Consider the following 16,670-nt stretch of genomic DNA (forward strand, 5'->3'; position numbering starts at 1 on the left):
TAAAATTTAAAGAAAGCAGACTAAACAATAGTTTAAATAAAATATACCAAGTGCGAAAAAAAATACTTTATAAAACATTAATGAAACCAAACATAAACTATCATAATGAAATAAACAACATAAAGGATAAAAACTTAAAATCATTAAAACTCATACCGTCATTTAAAATACTAAATCTAAACTTTTCTCAAAACTCACTTTTAAAGGTCATGCATAAAATAATGTAACAACAAAATATCAATAAAATATGCAACGTTTCTCGCTTTAAAACGCCAGAGCTTCGAAATTATCGTGTCATGCAATGCCTTCGTCTCTTGGACTCTTCAGTCTTTCCACCAAAGCTTTTAATTCATTTATATTTCAAATCTAAATGCACCCATCAAGCATAGTGAGTCTAAAGACTCAACAAGAATATACATACATAAATCATATATGAAACATAAAACTTAATGCAATGGCATAACATAAACATATCATAAAAACTTGTCATTTAAGGGTGATGAGATACAAGCATTTGTGGCAACCATCATTATGACCACATCATTGGTTCCTGTGATCACGGATTCATTGTACAACTACCATAAGACATCGGCCATTTAAACTTTCATTCTTTGGAAAGGTCTTCCCCGGGGCTCATTTTAGGGTGTTAGTCCTAACATTCCGTATCGTGAGCACATATTTGAAAAGGTCCCTCCGGAGCTCAATCTGGAGTACCAGTCCTGTATTTCCTCCATAAAAGAACATACAACATCGAAATATTTTTCATACATCATCATAACATCATAAACTTCATCATACTTTCTCATCATAAATATCATCGTCATAAATATTTCCTTCATAAACTTTCTTATAGTTTCATCATACTTATCATGAAACATTTGCATCATAAAACATCTTATCATTCATGAAACATACTTAAATTTTTTTTTTAAAAACATCATGCCATCATGAACCTTGAAAATAACTTGAAACTTATCATGTCAAGCTCTTAAAATCCTTTCATTCTTGAAAATAATATATACTAAATGAAATAAAGATAAACACGTGAAAGAGTGGGTGCCCAGTGAGCCAACTTGTGGCTATGGGCTTTGATGACTCTTTGTACAAACGATCTTTTGTTTAATATAATTTACACTTTTATTAATGGCAATGACTTTATCTTTCTTCATATTGTTATATTGTGATATACTATTGTTGTTTTGATAAAGACCTTGAATATACTATAGTGTATGTAAGATGTGGTAGAACATGGGGATGTCTATCATGAAATACATCTTATAGTCACTGTATATTCTAAACTGTTCCTAGTCAATTGAGCCGTCCGATAATAAGGATAAGGATCGCTCGAGTTTGAGACTAGCATTTGCGATGCGGAGTACCACGTTTCATTGGTAGGGAACATGGAGATGTTCGAAGCATGCAAATGGATATTCATAGGATGAATAATCGAACTACCCTATCCGGACTTTCCAAGTGGTTATCACTTATCGAGTGGATAAAGTCCGCGGTTTTGGTTGTACACCATTAGTCCTTACTACTTGAAACATCATGGAGACTCTATATGCTAGTACTGTGCTTTGACTCGTTTACCGACTCTATGGGGGTCATCAGGTGTCGGGATTGGGTACAGTTACAACACATATAGGAGTCGATGCATTGTTGTCAAGGATTCACCACATACTTGCGAGTGTGGATATCCTATGCGATCTGAGGAGATATTAGTGTGACGAATCTCTGGCCAGAGTACTTGATGTGATTTAAGAAATGGTTTCTTAGTAGCACATGCGATGTCACTAATTTGATCTTCAAGATGTATTGCATAGTTATCGAATCTTGAGTGACTCTCGATATACCAATGGTTGTTGATTCGATCGGGATATATGGATGAAGGGACCGTACTGTACGCTAACCAAAATCTACTGGTTCTTGTAGGCACTATCAGTGATACCTAGGGAATCATGGGGCGATGTTGCTAGGCGCTTTACCATGATTCGTTGGGCAAGTCGGAAATCGTTGTTCCGAGTCACAAGGAGTTGTGAGCCCATGGCTAGCTGTATCCCTGAACCATTGAGGGTCACACAGTGTAATGGAGTTTTTATCCCCGTTGAGATAGTTAAATTTAAAGAGTTAAATTTAATGAATAAAGAAGTTGGACTTCTTAAATAAGAGTAAGGGAGTAGGATTTCCTAAAATGACATAGGGATGTACATTTTTGGAAACCACTGAATTCGGATTCAGGAAAATTTATCTTGACTTTAAAATGTGCAGAAATGGTTTCTGTGCACATTGGTAAAATCGGTTTATCAATCGGAGTCACGATGAATTTTATATTAATTTCTGAACATGCGGGCTTTGCTTGTCGGGCCTCAACTTATGACTAATGGGCCCTAAGGTGTTAGTGGCCTGCATTATAAATAAGTTATTACAGTACAGAAATTACATACAACTGGTCATAATTTGAGACAGGTTTTTTCGAAAACCCTAGCCTCCTCTCTCTCAAATTCGGCCGCCCCCTCCCTTCTCTGCGTGAGAAATTCCGGTCTGTGATTTTGAATTGCAGTCTGGAATAGCGAATCAAATTCGTTTATTCTCTTCGTAGAAAACTTCTGATAGATTTTCTAGTGCAATCTATCAGAGGGATTAAACCTCCATTCGTGAACCTGATTGAAGGAAATCTTGTTCATCAGTTCCAGGGAGATACAAGAAGCGCAGAGAAATCTGTGTGGTGTCCAATAATCTCGCTTCGAGATTGAAGGTAAAATTTAATAATTGTTATTTAAATTTTACACACACTTAAATTTAATCGTTGAACGGTTGATACCCACAATATGGAATTGTTCCATAATAAAATTTTTAAACTTCCGCTGCACCGGGTATCAATCGTGATTGATCTGAACGCCAGTTTTCTCCAACAACACGTCCATAAATCTTTCATAAAATTTCATGCTTTCATAAAGAACATGGCTTTCATGAGAACGTACTAGCATATAATGCATTACATAACTAAATCGGTCCACGTGAGTCGTTCTTTTCGTTTTTGACATTAAAACTTGAAACTTTGTGCATAGGTACTCCTCAAAAAAAAGTTTAATACTTTAAATGATCATAATCATGGATTTAAGATTTCAAAAATAAAGAAGGAAAGAAATTTGTTTTTTTTATAAAGGGTCTACCCAACCCCGCGTGGGTGGTCCAGCGACCACCTGCGCGAGGGTTTTCCTGTGCACTCTGATTTTTTTTTTCGACTCCCCTAATCAAAATCGTGATCTAATGCATTAAAACACACAAAACATGATCTTTCCCATGATTTAACATCAAATAACATCGATGAAATCTTCCAAGAACTCGTTCTAAAAATCCTGACACCAAAAACACATCAAAACTTTGAATCATCATCAAAACCACAATCATCAACCAAAATCAGATTTGGAATATTTGAAACCCTTAAAAAGATGAAATTTCTCAAAATATTATCAAAACTCCAAAAATCTTTTCATGAAACATCCACTCATTGAAACCTTGATTTCTCACAAGGAAAATCTTCTAAATTTGTAAATATTCGATCGAGAACATCAAAACTTCAAAACCTTGAAACTAAAAACACATACATTATACTCACACCAAAAGTTTCTGATCTAAACTTCTTTGAATCAATTTCTCATCAAAATATTTTACATAAGCGTCAAGAACGATTCACGTTTCACAATTCTACCTCATGCTCTTTGATTCCCCCATATATAATTTTTGAACGCATCACTCTTCAAAAACTCATAGAAACAATGCACTATACATAACTTATACATCAACATACATCTTTTCACATCAAAATACTTATATTCTCGATTGGTGGTTTCAAAAGTATTTAAAACTTGTCTTTCTCTTGTTTGGTAAGAAAATCCGAACTTTGGGAACACGATCCTAGCTTTCTCATGATCAAACGATGCGAGAATTCTGTAAAACTTGAGAGGAAATTCCTAAAACCTAGGGTGGGGGAGGCGGCTATTGGCGTGAAGAGGGAAAAGGGAGAACTCCAACTTTAAAAGAGAAACCCATGTACCCTGGACCGACAAATTTAAAATTCTTTCTATTTTTATAATATTTCCTCCGTAAACTTTTAAAATTAAATGTCAAGCCCATCTTTAAAATCAAAATCTGCACAAATACCTATTTGAACTTAGAAATAAATATCCGTGTAAAACATGCTTAACTTAAAATTTCTTAAACCTCGTTCATTGGCTATTATCGATTCCCTTCTTCACCGGAATTAAACCCATACCTGAAAAAAAAAATAAAAAGCTAACTTGCAACCAATAAACATTAGATAAGTTACATAATATTAAATCATTTAACGCAACCCTTAAACACGTTTTTTTAATACCCCAAAAACTTAACTTTGAAATATAAAATATCATACAATATACATAATACTAAATCTTTTAAACACAACTTTTTAATAATCAAAACATCACATAAAAGCATTTAATTAAAAATAACCTTTAAATCATAAATAAATAAAATAAAATAACTGAAAATTCTTAAAAATTTCCTTTAACACTCGTGAGTAGATAAATAGATTTTCCAGGTATTACAGAAGGACAACATAAATAGTACCTTTGTATTAACGATCATCAGATGAACGTTATGACTCTCCACACAAAGGACACTACAAATAAATATAGCTTGAAGAGAGAAAAGACACTATCCCGATCTTTGCAAAAAAAAAGAATCTCTCGCATCTTCTATGCAATCTCCTTGGAGCACTTGAAATCTTTCCATCTATCATTTCTCACATAAAACCTTGTTTACCAAGAAAGTTATCAGATATTTATGATCAATTAAGGGTCCTTCAAACTCCTCGACCGCTCAAGACAGAAATTTCAATCAATAGAGTTTGACTATTTGAATATGTTAATTCAAACAAAGATATAGTTGTAAAAGTTCGATAAAGAACTGTAATCTTATTTTGTGGTGTACTAGGAGTTTCGAGTTAGACATTGGATAAGTCTTAATATTGGAGTGGGTTTATTGTAAGCTGTTGTAATAGCTAAAGTCTTCTAGTGTATTCTTTCTTGTGTGGAAGAAGGGGAGATGTAAAAGAATTCAACATTCAAGCTTCCATAAATATTTTATTCCTTCCCTCATTTACTTTACAATATCTTGTTAATATTTTCTTGATTTGAGTGTACAAACTTCATTGAAGTCTCTTGAACTATTTTTGCACATTTAAAGTTGTTCAAGTAACTTCAAAAATTGAGAAATTTGGTTAGGTAGGGTAACATCTACTCGACCGGTCTTTATTTTCAACGAAATATTTTAAGAGTGTGTATCCATCCCCACTCTACACACACCCCCAATCCCAAAAAGTGGTATAAGAGAGGGATTTTCTCGACTGCTGCTATATGTAATCGAATCATGACTTATTTAACAAGATACCTATGTTTTTTTAAAGAGGAATATGATTATTGGAACATAAATATGCAGTCAAATCTCTCTGCACAAGACGATGACATGTGGTATGTCATTATAGACGGACCCATGAACATCCTCAAAGCTAACACTGCAGTAGCCATATCCAGTTGTGAGACCAAAATGGTGGAAAAACATAGATATGAGTGGACTACTGAGGATAAAAATCAGGATAATATAGATAACGTTGCCAAATATATTCTATACAAAACATTATACAAGACTTGTTCAATAAGATCAAGACCTGCTCCATTGCAAAGGAGATCTGAGAAAATCTTACACAACTGTGTGAAGGAAATGACCAAATCAAGGAGAACAAACCATCCGGAAGTTTGACATTGCAAAGATGAAGCCATGAGAAACCATGGTTGTAGTAACCCATAACCCAATAAAGTGATTAATGAAATTAATCATAATTAATATTCCTAATGTTCAGACGGCCCGAGGAGAATACCGGAGGATCCAAAGATGTTCGGATGATCCGAAGTGAATTTCGGAGGCTACGATCGTGTTCGGACGGTCCGTCGACAGGTTCGGAGGATCCGAACAGGGATATGGCTTACGTCATCGTCAGCAAGATAACATCATGGCTGATGCATTGATGGGACTTCGGATGCCCCAAAGTCGGGATCGGATGCTCCGATCGTGTTTGGAGGTTCCAAACTGGGTTCGGACGGCCCGAACTTTGCTTATAAATAGAGGGTCCGAGAGCTCATTTCACTCGCACCTCTCCTCTCTTCTCGCTCGATTCCTTAGCCTTCTAACTCAGATCTAGGGAGATCTAGGTGTCCTATGGGAATCCGAAAGTGGCATAGCGATCCAGGCATCGTAGCGGAGCTGTGGCCTAGTTTTGGGGCAAGCGACAACAAAGGGCTAACGACGGACGCAGGTATAGCTTTGGCTTCCTAAAAATATTTAGGAGTATGTAATAGCTTAATTAAGGCTTTTAGAGCTAATTTAATGATGCATGGGCATTTTCATTGTAGACACCTTAGTGTGGACGTGTAGGCGTGGGATCTAGGCCAGTGGTGCTTGGATTTGCCTGCAGTGTTAGAGATACGTAAGTACTAACCGAGATATCCGGCATGATATATATGCTTATATGTTGCATGAGTATGTGCTATGTGTTTTACCATGTTTTACGGCTTTATCATATGCATGGTTTTACGGTAGACTGCATCTGGTATGATGTGAGTCATTGACAGTTTTCATCGGTGAGGGGTTACTCCTTATGGATTCGTGTCTGGGGTGACTCAGCCTCTTGTTTTTCTATGACTAAGAGCGGTCACGACGGTGGGTTTTGAGGCTATAGTTGATAAGAGAATATACGAGTACCCCGCAGAGTTGCACTCTTAGCACGGTATTGTATATTCATGGCGCGCGCCCTGAGTAGACTTTTTTAACCAGTATTTTAAAATCATTTGCTTGCTGCATATTAGTTTATATATCATTGATTTCACATTGAGCGTTGTCGCTCACGCCCCTGTGTCAGTTTCTTTTGGGATTCCTTGTGGCGGGGCAGGTTTGAGGCTGGACGGTTCAGGTGACTCGCAGCAGGGTTGAAGTTGCTACCTGCTGCAGCGAGACTCTAGTGGTAGTATTTGTTACACTAAGACTTTCGATTTGGTTGTATAAGAGTATTTATACACTATTTTGTTGTCGGTTGTATTCTGCCGTTTGGATTTGTTGTATTCGATATTTTCCTCTCTTTACGCTTTAAGTATTTATTGCATGCACTAATTAAAATCTGATTAGATAGTGGATCCGGGTAGGATCGCTAAATTTATTGGTATCAGAGCATATTGAAACAGGGAATTAATAAAGCGGATTAATACATTATCTGTTATTAATTGACAGATGACAGATTATGATGAGAGCCACGACAGTGGAGGTGATGGTCGTTGGGACGGCGGAGACGATCGTCAACATCACTGTGGACATTGCGAAGAGCGGAGGAGAGTCATCATGCATAGGTTTATGCAAGTTAGCCCTAAGCCATTAGCAGGAGGCGAGACCCTAGAGGCTGCTGAGGATTGGCTAGAGAGGATGAAGCATTGCTTCAGAGAGTTCCGTTTCACAGACGAGGAAAAGATGGAGACTCTTGGTTTCTTGCTAGAGGGTCAAGCGAGGAAGTGGTGGAGATCTATTTTTGCACCGTTTGTAGCATCAAGAGGAGCAGCTACTTGGACTGAGTTTCGTACCGCTTTCCAGAGATTGTATTTTCCTCCAGCCCTTTGTCAGGCGAGAGCTAGTGAGTTTCTTGGACTGCGACAGGGGACGATGACTATTGAGGAGTATCAGCAGAAGTTCTTTGACCTTCTACCTTATTGCCCGCATATCGCTGAGAGTTCTGTGGCCAAGTTTGATCATTTCCTTCAGGGTTTTAACCCTGAGATTCATCAGATGGTTGCTATTGGGAGCGACATGACCTATGAGGGTTTGGTGGACCGTTGCCATCAAGCTGAGGACAGTCTACGGAGGAACAGGTCAATGATTCCTTCCTTTTCATCCAGACCGAATAGTTCTTTGGGTCCGAGGGGTCACTCTTTCAAGAAGCAAGGTAGTACTTCTTCTTCTTGTTCTTTCGGATCTGGCGGAGTGCAGCGTTTTGATAGCCAGAGGATGAGCCAATTTTGTCAGTGCAAGCGGAGATATAGTGCAGGGCCGTGCCCTATTTTGGCCTGCGCATGTTACCAATGTGGTCAGGAGGGACATATGAAGTGGGACTACCCTATGTTGATAGGAGCGGCTAGTGGTTCCAGAGGTTCTCAGGTGTCATTACAACAGCCTTCTCATCAGCAGCACCAGCAGTCGCAGCCATCGTCGCGACAGACTTCTTCACGTGGTCATTCTTCCTTACGACCACGTGTTCAGGGGCAGGTCTTTGCACTGAACCAGGATCATGCAGAGGCAGACAGTGACCGGATTGTAGGTACCTGTAGTTTATGTGGTTTTCCTGCATATGTCTTGATTGATACGGGTGAATCACACTCATTCATATCAGCACGTTTTGCTAAGAATTATAGATTGGCGTTTATTCCTTTAGACGTGTTGTTAGTGGTCTCTACTCCTATGGGTAGCGAGGTTTTAGCTAAGCGTCTAGTGGTGGGTTGCTCTTTGGATTTCGAGGGGTATCAACTTAGTGCTAACCTGATGATACTAGGTATAGAGGATTTTGATTGCATTATTGGGATTGATCTCCTGACTACCTACAGAACGATAGTGGATTGCTATCACAGGTTTGTTCAGTTTCGTCCTGAGGATGGTGAGGCATGGTACTTATACGGTAAGGGAGCGCGACGCCCGATGCCAGTGGTTTCTGTTGGAGAACGGCGATCAGATCAATCAGAATTGATACCCGGTGCAGCGGAAGTTTAAAAATTTATATGGAACGATTCCATAATGGGTATCAAAACTTTACGATTAAATTGTGCGTGTAAAAATTAAATAACAATTATAAATTTTTACCTCCAATCTCGAATCGAGATTATGGACACTAACAGATTACTCTGCTCTTGTTGTATATCCCAGGAACTGATGGACGAACAATTCTTCAATCAGGTCCACGAACAGAGATTTAATCCCTCTGATAGATTGCACTAGAAAATCTATCAGAAGTTTCTACGAAGAGAATTAACGAATTTGATCCGTTAAACCAGACTGCAAATTCAAAATTCACAGGCTGGATTTTCCCGACAGAGAGGGAGGGGGGCGGCGGCCACTATTAGATAATTTCTGTACTGCAATAACTTATTTATAATGTGGGCTGCTAACAGCTTAGGGCCCATTAGTCATAAGTTCAAGTCTGACAAGCAAAGCCCGCATGTTCAGAAATTAATATAAAATTCATCGTGACTCAGATTGATAAACCAATTTCACCAATGTTCACAAAAACCATTTCTGCATCTTTTAAAGTCAAGATAAATTTTCTGAATCCGAATTCAGTGATTTCCGAAAATGCCCATCCCTATGTCATTTTAAGAAATCTTACTCCTCTACTCTGATATAAGAAGTCCTACTTCTTTATTCATTAAATTTAACTCTTTAAATTTAACTATCTCAACGGGGATTAAAAATCCATTACTCTGTGTGACCCTCAATAGTTCAGGGATACAGCTAGCCGTGGACTCACAACTCCTTGTGACTCGGAACAACAATTTCCGACTTGCCCATCGAATCATGGTAAGAGCGCCTAGCAACATCGCCCCATGATTCCCTAGGTATCACTGATATTGCCTGCAAGAACCAATAGATTTTGGTTAGCGTACAGTACGGTCCCTTCATCCATATATCCCGATCGAATCAACAACCATTGGTAAATCGAGAGTCGTTCGAGATTCGATAACTATGCAATACATCTTGAAGATCAAATAGTGACATCGCATGTGCTACTAAGAAACCATTTCTTAAAACACATCATGTACTCTGGCCAGAGATTCGTCACACTAATATCTCCTCAGATTGCATAGGATATCCACACTAGCAAGTATGTGGTGAATCCTTGACAACAAAGCATCGACTCCTATATGTGTCGTAACTATACCCAATCCCAACACCTGATGACCCTAATAGAGTCGGTAAACGAGTCAAAGTACAGTACTAGCATATAGAGTCTCAATGATGTTTCAAGTAGTAAGGACTAATGGTGTACAACCAAAACCGCGGACTTTATCCACTCGATAAGTGATAACCACTTGGAAAGTCCGGATAGGGTAGTTCGATCATTCATCGTATGAATATCCATTTGCATGCTTTGAACATCTCTATGTTCCATACCAATGAAACGTGGTACTCGGCATCGCAAATGCTAGTCTCAATCTCGAGCGATCCTTATCCTTATCAACGGACGGCTCAATCGACTAGGAACTGTTTAGAATATGTTGGAAAACTGGCGAGTTCCCAGACCAATTACGATTGATACCCGGTGCAGCGGAAGTTTAAAAATTTTTTCATGGAACGTTTCCATGGTGTGGGTATCAACCATACGACGATTGAATTACGTGTGTGTAAAATTTAAATAACAATTAAATAAATTTTACCTCAAATCTCGCAACGAGATTAATGGACACCAACAGAACAATTCTGCTCTTGTTGTCTCTCCCTGGAACCGATGAACGCCTTCAATCAGGTCCACGAACAGAGGTTTAATCCCTCTGATAGATTGCACTAGAAAATCTATCAGAAGTTTTCTGCGAAGAGATTGAACGAATCTGATTCGTTATTCCTTACTGCGATTCAAAATCACAGACCGGAATTTTCTCGGGCAGAGCAAAGGGAGGGGACGGCCGATCGGTTTTGAGAGGGTCTAGGGTTTTCGAAATTTGCTCTCAAAATTTATGACCTATTTTGTGTAATTTCTGTACTGAAATAACTTATTTATAATGCAGGCCACTAACACCTTAGGGCCCATTAGTCATAAGCTGGGGCCCGACAAGCAAAGCCCGCTCGTTCAGAAATTAATATAAAATTCATCGTGACTCCGATTGATGAAACGATTTCACCAATGTGCACAGAAACCATTTCTGCACGTTTTAAAGTCAAAATAAATTTTCCTGAATCCGAATTCAGTGGTTTCCAAAAATGTCCATCCCTATGTCATTTTAGGAAATCCTACTCCCTTACTCTTATTTAAGAAGTCCAACTCCTTAGTTCATTAAATTTAAATCTTTAAATTTAACTATCTCAACGGGGATTAAAACTCCATTACACTGTGTGACCCTCAATGGTTCAGGGATACAGCTAGCCGTGGGCTCACAACTCCTTGTGACTCGGAACAACACTTTCCGACTTGCCCAACGAATCATGGTAAAGCGCCTAGCAACATCGCCCCATGATTCCCTAGGTATCACTGATAGTGCCTACAAGAACCAGTAGATTTTGGTTAGCGTACAGTACGGTCCCTTCATCCATATATCCCGATCGAATCAACAACCATTGGTATATCGAGAGTCGCTCAAGATTCGATAACTATGCAATACATCTTGAAGATCAAATTAGTGACATCGCATGTGCTACTAAGAAACCATTTCTTAAATCACATCAAGTACTCTGGCCAGAGATTTGTCACACTAATATCTCCTCAGATCGCATAGGATATCCACACTCGCAAGTATGTGGTGAATCCTTGACAACAATGCATTGACTCCTATATGTGTCGTAACTATACCCAATCTCGACACCTGATGACCCCCATAGAGTCGGTAAACGAGTCAAAGCACAGCACTAGCATATAGAGTCTCCATGATGTTTCAAGTCGTAAGGACTAATGGTGTACAACCAAAACCGCGGACTTTATCCACTCGATAAGTGATAACCACTTGGAAAGTCCGGATAGGGTAGTTCGATTATTCATCCTATGAATATCCATTTGCATGCTTCGAACATCTCCATGTTCCCTACCAATGAAACGTGGTACTCCGCATCGCAAATGCTAGTCTCAAACTCGAGCGATCCTTATCCTTATTATCGGACGGCTCAATCGACTAGGAACGGTTTTAGAATATACAGTGACTATAAGATGTATTTCATGATAGACATCTCCATGTTCTACCACATCTTACATACACTATAGTATATTCAAGGTCTTTATCAAAACAACAATAGTATATCATAATATAACAATATGAAGTAATATAAAGTCATTGCCATAAAAGTGTAAATAATATTAAACAAAAGATTGTTTATACAAAGAGTCAACAAAACCCATAGCCACACAGTTGGCTCACTGGGCACCCACTCTTACAATCTCCCACTTGCCCTATAGCCAACTAGTCATACTACGTAGACCCATTGCTTCGCGATGTTTGTCAAACAATGGTCCTGGCAAAGGCTTAGTAAGTGGATCAGCGATATTGTCTGCAGAGGCCACTCGTTCGACACTGATGTCTCCTCTTTCCACAATCTCCCGGATTATGTGGTATTTCCTCAGTACGTGTTTGGATCTTTGATGAGACCTTGGTTCCTTTGCTTGAGCAACGGCACCCGTGTTGTCGCAGTACACCGGGACTGGACCAACAAATTCAGGAATGACGCCCAACTCTTGGACGAAATTCCTCATCCAAACGGCCTCTTTAGCAGCAGCTGATGCTGCAATGTATTCAGCCTCAGTGGTGGAATCCGCTGTGGTGTCCTGCTTGGAACTCTTCCAAGAGACAGCACCGCCATTGAGCATGAACACAAATCCAGAGGTTGACTTCGAGTCATCCACATCACTTTGGAAGCTAGAGTCGGTATAGCCTTCCAGTTTGAGTTCTCGTCCTCCATAAACCATGAACATATTCTTAGTCCTTCGCAAGTACTTAAGAATGTCCTTCACGGCTTTCCAATGCATCTGACCAGGATTAGACTGATATCTGCTCGTGACACTCAGAGCAAATGCTACATCCGGTCTGGTAGATATCATCCCATACATGATACTACCTATAGCTGACGCATATGGTACATGTGTCATATTCTCTATCTCTGCATCAGTCTTGGGACACATAGACTTGGATAGAGAAACTCCATGACACATGGGTAGATGTCCTCTCTTGGACCCATCCATTGAAAACCGTTTCAATATGGTATCGATGTAGGTTGATTGAGTGAGTCCTATCATTCTCTTAGATCTATCCCTATAGATCTGTATCCCAAGAATGTAGGATGCCTCACCCAAATCCTTCATCGAAAATCTACCTGATAACCATATCTTTGTTGACTGCAACATCCCTACATCATTCCCAATGAGTAGGATGTCATCAACATAAAGTACTAAGAATGTCACCGCATCCTTAACTACTTTCTTGTACACGCAAGGTTCCTCCGGGTTCTTGATGAAACCAAAATCTTTTATTGTTTCATCAAATTTATGGTTCCAACTTCTTGATGCTTGTTTTAGACCATAAATTGATCTCTGAAGCTTGCATACCTTATGCTCGCTTCCCATGGATGTGTACCCCTCAGGCTGCTTCATATAGATTTCTTCCTTAATGTCTCCATTAAGAAAAGCAGTCTTCACATCCATTTGCCATATCTCATAGTCATACCATGCAGCTATGGCAATAAGGATTCTTATGGACTTGAACATTGCAACTGGTGAAAAGGTTTCGTCATAGTCAACTCCTTGCCTTTGAGTATAACCTTTAGCCACCAATCGCGCCTTGTAGGTCAATACCTTACCATCAGGCCCAAGCTTTCTTTTGTAGATCCATTTACACCCTATTGGAACAATTCCATCGGGAGGATCCACTAAAGTCCAGACTTGGTTAGTATGCATCGAATCCAATTCTGACTGCATAGCTTCAAGCCATAAATTCGAATCCGCATCAGAAATTGCTTCCTTGAAGCTTCTTGGATCACATCCAATGTCGGGTTCATCTTGACCCTCTTCAAGAAGAAGACCATATCGAACTTGAGGTCTAGAAGTCCTCTCGGATCTTCTAGGTGCAGGCGTGTCCAGCAATGGTTCCTGAGGTGTGGGATCGTTATTTTGTATTTCGGGTTCTTCTCGAACTTCTTCGAGTTCCATCATCTCGCCTTTCTTATCCAATAAGAACTCCTTCTCCAAGAAGGTGGCATTCCGTGAAACAAACACCTTTGTTTCAGCAGGATAATAGAAATAATATCCGATTGAATTCTTCGGATACCCCACAAAATAACACAAGCTGGATCGACTATCCAACTTATCTCCCACTGTCCGCTTCACGTAAGCAGGACATCCCCAAATCCTCAAGTACGAATACTTAGGAGCTTTGCCATTCCATAACTCGTATGGTGTTTTGTCCACTGCTTTAGTGTGGACGTTGTTCAACAACAATACCGCCGTTTCAAGCGCATAGCCCCAAAACGAAGGTGGAAGCTCAGTGAAGCTCATCATAGATCGAACCATGTCCAACAAAGTTCGATTACGACGCTCCGATACACCATTAAGCTGTGGTGTCATAGGAGGAGTCCACTGAGAGAGAATCCCATTCTCTTTCAGATAGTCCAAAAACTCGGTACTCAAGTATTCTCCACCTCGATCCGATCGAAGTGCTTTAATACTTTTACCTAGCTTGTTTTCTACTTCAGCCTTGAATTCTTTGAACTTTTCAAATGCTTCAGACTTATATTTCATTAAATATAAATACCCATACCTTGAATAATCATCAGTAAAGGTAATGAAGTAGGTGTGGCCATGTTGAGTCCCTACTCTAAATGGACCACAAACATCTGTATGGATCAAATCCAACAGATTTTGACTACGCTCAGGTTTCCCCTTAAAAGGGGATTTAGTCATTTTCCCTTTTAGGCAGGATTCACAAGTAGGTAGAGAGTTAATATCAGACATATCAAACATGCCCTCTCCCACTAGCTTGTTCATCCTCCTTGAGGAAATATGACCTAGTCTAGCGTGCCAAAGGTTTGCCGGGTTTTGACTATCGTTTTTCCTTTTGTTTGTTGTCGCCGGTTTGTCAATACAATTTACTGGAACGTCTTTTAGTTTTAAATTATATAGATCGTTTTCAAGTTGTCCATTTCCAATTAAACATTCATTCTTGTAAATACTGCAAATCCCATTCACAAAATTACAAGAATAACCATCTCTATCAAGCATAGAAATAGAAATAATGTTTTTAATTAAATCTGGCACAAATAAAACATCTCTCAACAATAATTTAAAACCATTCTGCAAAATCAAACAAACATCTCCAATGGCCGTAGCTTCAACTCTGGAACCATTCCCGAGCCTCAGCTGGGTCTCACCCATTCTAAGCCTGCGACTTCTTGTCATCACCTGCAAATCATTGCAAATGTGAGAACCACATCCGGTATCCAATACCCAAGAAGTTGTATTAAGTGACATGTTTATTTCGATATAGAACATACCCTTTGCAGTTCCCAACTGCTCAAGATACTCCTTGCAGTTGCGCTTCCAATGACCCGGCTTCTTGCAGTAATGGCAAACATCCTTGGATTTTCCATCGTTTGAAGCCTTTGTCTTTTGCTTCTTCTCGGGTTCCACTTTCTTGGGTGGGGCAGAACGTTTCTTGCCCTTCATACTTGGCCCCTTCTTAGCAGAAGATGAGGAGCCCACCAAGAAAGCTGGCTTATCCTTCTTAAGTGTGGATTCATATGTAACGAGCATATTGACCATCTCTTCAAGGGTGGCCTCTATCTTGTTCATATTAAAATTTATCACGAATCCATCAAATGAAGAAGGAAGAGATAGAAGCAGCAAGTCCACATTGAGTTCATGCTCCAACACCAAATCAAGGGTCGCTAACTTCTGTATGAGCCAAATCACTCGTACCCCATGATCACGGACCGAAGTCCCTTCACGCATGCGGCACGTCATCAACTCCTTAACAGTAGAGAACCTTTCAGCCCTCGACTGAGCCCCAAAAAGTTCCTTGAGTTGCGTGTGAATGTCAGCAGCATTCACCGTGTCCTCAAATCGCCTCTGGAGTTCATCAGACATCGAGGCTTGCATATAGCATTTGGTCTTGATGTCATGGTCGCACCATGCATCAAGTTTGGCCAATTCCTCCGGACTTATGTCAGCTGGTGCTTCCTTCGGAGGTGCTTTCTCTAACACGTAGAGCATTTTCTCCGAAGTTAAGACAATCTTCAACTTCCGGAACCATTCCGTATAGTTGGCGCCAGTCAGCTTGTTTTGTTCGAGGATCGAGAATAAAGGATTTCGCGAATTCATTGTATGAAATACTGAAAAGGAAAAACAGACATATATCAATGATTGTTTAACAATTTACTAAGACATAAAATAGGCGAATTTAATTTTATGAATCTCACTCCCACTATTTTAACGATTTCACCACCCTCTAGTGAAAACGGGAAACTTTTTCCTTAGTGAGAACATGGAGTCCAATTGACAAACTTATGGTCCCGAATAATATCAGCCAACCATAATTCTCAAAAGGTAGAGCCCAATTGCTTCCAAAGCAACCCCATGTATTTACCTCATGTCCAATAAGGGCCCAATAATATGACGCCGTTTAAAGTGACATGTCAAGATGACCCATCAATATTAAGTTGTGATGGACGGTCGCCATGTGGATCCCCCAATAATATGAGCCGATCCCATGGGAGTTCCACCCAACTTACAACATTTGTCGATCCAATGTACAGCTTTCCGACGGACGGGCCCCCCAATAATATGAGCCGGACCGTATCCGCGGGTAGCATCACATACATTGACCGTTGATGGAAGGTAGGAACATTTAAAC

This window comes from Henckelia pumila, chromosome 4 (assembly GCF_033568475.1).
Source record: "Henckelia pumila isolate YLH828 chromosome 4, ASM3356847v2, whole genome shotgun sequence".
Classification (NCBI taxonomy): domain Eukaryota; kingdom Viridiplantae; phylum Streptophyta; class Magnoliopsida; order Lamiales; family Gesneriaceae; genus Henckelia; species Henckelia pumila.